Source organism: Lathyrus oleraceus, chromosome 1 (genome assembly GCF_024323335.1).
Source record: "Lathyrus oleraceus cultivar Zhongwan6 chromosome 1, CAAS_Psat_ZW6_1.0, whole genome shotgun sequence".
NCBI lineage: Eukaryota > Viridiplantae > Streptophyta > Magnoliopsida > Fabales > Fabaceae > Lathyrus > Lathyrus oleraceus.
Window position 1 is genome coordinate 181,572,882 of NC_066579.1, and position 5,703 is coordinate 181,578,584.

Here is a 5,703-nt window from a genome sequence, read left to right on the forward strand (position 1 = left end):
TGTCCCACTTATAAACACATGTTGAGACCATATATTATTCGATGTGGACTCTTAACGGTGAGTTTAAATTATATGTTAAAAACTGCCTTTTTGATGTTTCTAAATTGGAATTTATTATTTTCTTTTTTTACAATATTTTATTTTATTCCTATCTTTTATATAATAAAACATTTATATTATTAGAGAAAAATGAATATTTTTACATTATATTTTATTAAATCACACTATTATTTTTAAAATATTGAATTGATATATCTAAATAATAAAGTTCTATTGAATATTGATGTAAATTTTTTACACGATTGTTTATATCTGACAAAATTTGGTCTCACTTTTTAACTTTCCATACCAAACTTTATAATGGATATGGAAAAAAATTCACTAAACATTAGGAGAAAAAAACATAAGACTCCTAAAAAACAAAATAAAAAGTCTAGATTTTTATTCCTTTCATAATATTCACTTATATTTTGAATCTATAAAGTAGGTTCATAGAGACTTCTGCAGCACTCTTGTGAGAAAATTTTAAATTCTAACATTAAATATTTTTTTTGAATTGAATTTGTAACATCAAATGTTTTGTGTTAAGTATCATTTTAAAACTGACAAGTTTCTTAAGATTTAGATAGATTAAGCTAAATTTGGTAAAATTAGTTGATAATTAATAGTTTATATTTGATGGCGACTGATAATTAATAGTTAATAGTTTATTTCTAATGATTGATAACCGATAAGTTAATTTGAATGATTGATAAATTAAATATTATACTAGCTGATAGATATAATATGATATAAAGTGATATTCTGATTCATTATTTTATTATATTATATTATGATATTAAATTAATTTTTATTCGATAAAAATAAATATATTAATAAAAATATGAAAACAATTTTAATATATATGCAAAATTAAAGATCACATCAAACTGTATTAAATATATATACAAATTTTATAATTAAATTTAATGAGATACACAAATTAATAATATTGTAATTTTAAATTTAATTAGATTAATCCATAATAATAATAAAAATAAGTTTATTATTTAATATTTGATAACACTGAAATTCACCGTATTTTCAACTCCGATTTCGCATGCATTTTAGTAGTTTTATTGTCATTTTGTCGTGTTATTACTATGTTTCTCTTTGTTTTCAGGTTTTTACTTTAATCGGAGCCCCGATCGAGAAAAAGAGTGAAAAAGAGCCAAAAACCCTAAAATTCAGCATTTTGTACTTGTGGCTTCCACCATGGCTGGCGCCATAGACCCTGCCATGACGTGTCCAAGCTCAACTTCCCTCAACTGCCACGTTCCCCAACTACTTCCACTAAGGCGCCTCAGATTGGCCTTGTGGCGGGCGCCATGGCCTTGTGACGGGCGCCACAAGAGGAAAAGTTTTCCCTCCCATTTTCAAGTTGAAGGGCATCCTTGTCATTTCCATCTTTTTACTTTCTTATAAATAGAAACTCGAAATCACTTTTTCAATCATCCAAACTTAGATGCAGAGGCAAACTTAGATGCAGAGGCAAACTTAGAGCAAACTTTGTTTCACTTAGGCATATATTCAGTATTTTAAAGTGGTAATCACTTCGCATTGGGGTGTTACCACAATTGTGTAATCGAGTTTTGTGATCGAGTCTGTAATCGAGTTTGGAGCACTTTGGAAGGAAGTCAATCCTGCCGCCATTTTCATTTCCGCTTTGCAATTTATTCAACCCTCCGATTGGAGCAGGTTTTTATTACTTTGCCTTTATCTAATTTATTTTCCGCACTCACTTTACTTTATTTATTTTCCGCACTCGCTTTACTTTATTTATTTTCCGCACTCGCTTTACTTTATTTATTTCCTCGCACTCGCTTTACTTTATTTATTTCTCGCACTCGCTTTACTTTATTTATTTCCTCGCACTCGCATTACTTTTATTTATTTCTTGCACTCGCACTACTTTTATTTACTTTCCGCACTCGCACTACTTTTATTTAAATTAATGCACTTTTACTTTACCATGTCTAACTAAATCTATAAGGTTAGAATGTAAGGATCGTAATTGAACCGATAATCAGTACAATTGTTCGTAGAAACACTTAAGGGCTATTTTAACTTTCAACTTAAGTTTTCCCGCACTTAATTTCCGTTGGGTAAGATCGAAAGCCGTCCAACGTCTATTTAAACTTAATTGTTTTTAACTATTTCAAAAACAGCGAAAGCGCTTTGTTTAGTTCATTAGGAGTCTTAATTTAAGAAGAAAAGAGATTTTAAAACTATTTTCGGACGCGTTTATAAGTTTAGAGTCTGGTTCGTGAGAACCTCTTTTGGTTAAGAAATCCAGGTTAAAATACTTTTCAACTTAGTCAAGATACTATATTTCTTAAAAATAGGTTTACTACTCTAACGCAATGCGCGCCTTTTTATAAGTGACAATAGGAGGGTTTGATTAGGGAGTACAACTCGGTTCTGAATACGCGAAAGCGACAGTTCCCGTTAAATTGGTTCTTTTCAAAGTAGGAAACATTGCTCATAAGTAGTTCTATTAGCAAGTACTTGGATTATTAATTGATTACGTGAACTACATTCGACCCTGTCTTTATTAATTGAACTTTATTCAATACTTTACTTTTCATTGCACACTCTAAAAACACCTATTTTGATTGCCTTTGATAAACACCATAACAATAGATAACGATAGATTGACACTTGGTCTCTGTGGATTCGACAATCTTTTATATTACTCTAACGCGTTCGTATACTTGCGAAAAGCACGCATCAAGTTTTTGGCGCCGTTGCCGGGGACCAATTTCGTCAAATTTCATTTCCCTGTTGTTATATCGTTTAGACTTAGGTTATTTCCCGCCGGTCAATGGGAAGAACTCGCAGCACCGGAAGTTTAAGCTTAGTATACCCTCTGGCGGAACCTGAATGTTACGCTCGCGCACGTTTATTCTTTCATAGAATTAAGAGAGCTATGGCCGAAGATCAAAACCAAAGACCTCTTAAGGATTTCGCTCAACCATCCAACGAAGAACCTAGTTCTAGTATAGTAAACCCAACCATCCCAGCTAATAATTTCGAACTTAAACCATCCCTGTTGCAACTAGTGCAACAGAGACAATTCGTAGGTCTCGCTACTGAGAACCCAAACCAACATTTAAAAAGATTTCTTCGATTAGCAGACACTTTTAAAACCAATGGAGCTTCTCCTGAGGCAATACGTTTAAGATTATTCCCTTTTTCCCTCAGAGATAAAGCCCTATCATGGTTAGATTCCCTTCCACCCAGTTCCATTACGACTTGGGATGACCTTAGAAGAGTATTCCTTGCTAGATATTTTCCCCCAAGTAAGACCGTCGTTCTTCGAAACCATATAACTAGATTTACCTAAAACCAAGGAGAATCGTTGTTCGAAGCTTGGGAGAGATATAAAGAGTTGTTAAGAGCATGCCCACATCATGGTTTAGAAAATTGGTTAATCATTCAAACCTTCTATAATGGACTTCACTATAACACGAAGATGACCATCGACGCTGCCGCAGGCGGTGCTCTTATGAACAAACCTTATCCTGAAGCTAGTGCCCTCATCGAAGATATGACTCAAAACCATCAATCATGGGGAGTTGAACGAGCGACAGTTGAGAAGAAGGAAGCCCAAGGAGGAGTGCATGAACTAAGCTCTATAGACATGATGCAAGCTAAAATGGACGCATTAGCTCTCAAGGTCGAGCATATATGCATAAACCTGAATACTGTAGCCGCAGTCTCGTCGGATTGTGAGATATGTGGAACCAAAAGACACCAATCCGCAGAATGCAGTCTATTAAACGAAACCCACTATGAGCAAGTGAACTACACCCAAGAGAACCCATATTTGAATACCTATAACCCTGGATGGAGGAATCACCCGAACTTCTCCTATAAAAACAATAACCCAATCCAAAATAAGGCACCTCCGAGACCTAGTTATCAAGCCCCAAGATCAAATCAACCTATGCAACCTGTGCCACCAAAGCCGAGCCTTGAGAAAATTATGGAAAATTTTATCACCGCTCAAACCCAACAAAACAAGGAGTTCATGAACCAAAACATTCATGTTAACAAATTGATTACTCAGTTAGGAACCAAGGTTGACCAAATAGTTACTCATACTAAGATGCTTGAAACCCAGATCTCTCAGGTAGCTTTAAACCAAGCCCCTCAAACCACACCTGGAGGACAATTCCCTGGACAACCTCAACAAAATCTGAGAGGGCAAGCCAATGCCATTACCCTACGAAGTGGGAACGCTTATGATGAGCCACCAAACCCTAGATTGAATGAACCCAAAACTTCTAAGGAATGTACCAAACCCACGGACGAAGTAAAGGAACCCGAGGAATCTGAAAACCAGGAAGGTCGAGAAAAAGGAGAAGAACCTAAAGATAAAACTTACGTACCACCCCCGCCATATAAACCACCTATACCATATCCGCAAAGACTCAAACAAACCCAGATCAATAAACAGTATCAAAAATTTATTAAAGTTATAGAAAAACTTCACGTAGAAATCCCTTTCATAGAAGCCATCACCCAAATACCTTCTTATGCAAAGTTTCTCAAAGACATCCTTACCAACAAACGTAGACTTGACGATCCGAAGCCTTTGGAATGTAATGCTATTTCCGAGGACAAGTTAGCTAAGAAAGATAAAGATCTTGGAAATTTCTCCATTCCTTGTCTTTTGGGTAATCATGTCATCGAAAAAGCTTTTCTAGACTTAGGAGCTAGTGTGAGCTTAATGCCTTTAGCAGTTTGTGAGAGGTTAAACTTAGGAGAATTACAGCCCACTAAGATGTCACTTCAGTTAGCCGATAGATCTGTTAAGTATCCGATAGGCATCTTAGAATATGTTCCTGTTAGGATAGGTCAGTTATTTATCCCTACTGATTTTGTTGTCATGGACATCAAAGAGGACAATGATATACCAATCCTTCTAGGTAGACCATTCTTATCGACTGCAGAAGACATAATAGATGTCAAGAAAGGAAAGTTGACATTTGAGGTAGGTGACGAGAAAATAGAATTTATACTTTCGAAATTTCTTATGGCACCTGTGATAGGAGACACGTGTTATGCCTTAGATATCATCGATGAATGTGTTAGAGAATTAGAACAAGAAGAAATTATAAAAACAATTAAGTTACCATCAACTCTCATAAGGGAAGATGATGACTTTAAGAAACCCTACATCGATGATAACCTTTACGAATGTTTATCCCTTACTCCAGATCCTATGCCATGCCCTAAGAAACCAACCTTAGAACTTAAGGAACTGCCTAAGAACCTGAGATATGAGTTCCTCGATGAAGAGATGAACCGTCCAGTCGTAGTCAGTGCTACCTTGAGCCAAGAGGAAACAAACCAACTTTTAGACGTCTTACGATGATATCCCTCAGCCTTAGGATATAATATCTCTGACCTGAAAGGTATAAGCCCATATGTATGCATGCATCGGATTTCGCTGGAAGAAGATTCAAAACCCTCCAGAGAACATCAGAGAAGAATAAACCCTATAATGAGTGATGTTGTTAAAAAGGAAGTTCTTAAGTTACTTGAGGCAGGTATAATCTATCAGATCTCGGATAGTAAGTGGGTGAGCCCTGTGCATGTAGTACCTAAAAAGGGAGGCATCACAGTCATGTAAAACGATAAAGGCGAACATGTAGC

The 5,703-nt window shown here is 35.5% G+C and overlaps 1 non-coding gene across 1 annotated transcript; it reads right to left on the reverse strand.

The window, feature by feature from the left end:
• Positions 1-3,352: 3,352 nt before the first annotated feature.
• Positions 3,353-3,459, reverse strand: LOC127116033 (small nucleolar RNA R71). The gene has a single exon (XR_007801023.1). It is a non-coding gene; the product is annotated as a small nucleolar RNA R71 (small nucleolar RNA).
• Between the last annotated feature and the right edge of the window lie 2,244 nt (positions 3,460-5,703).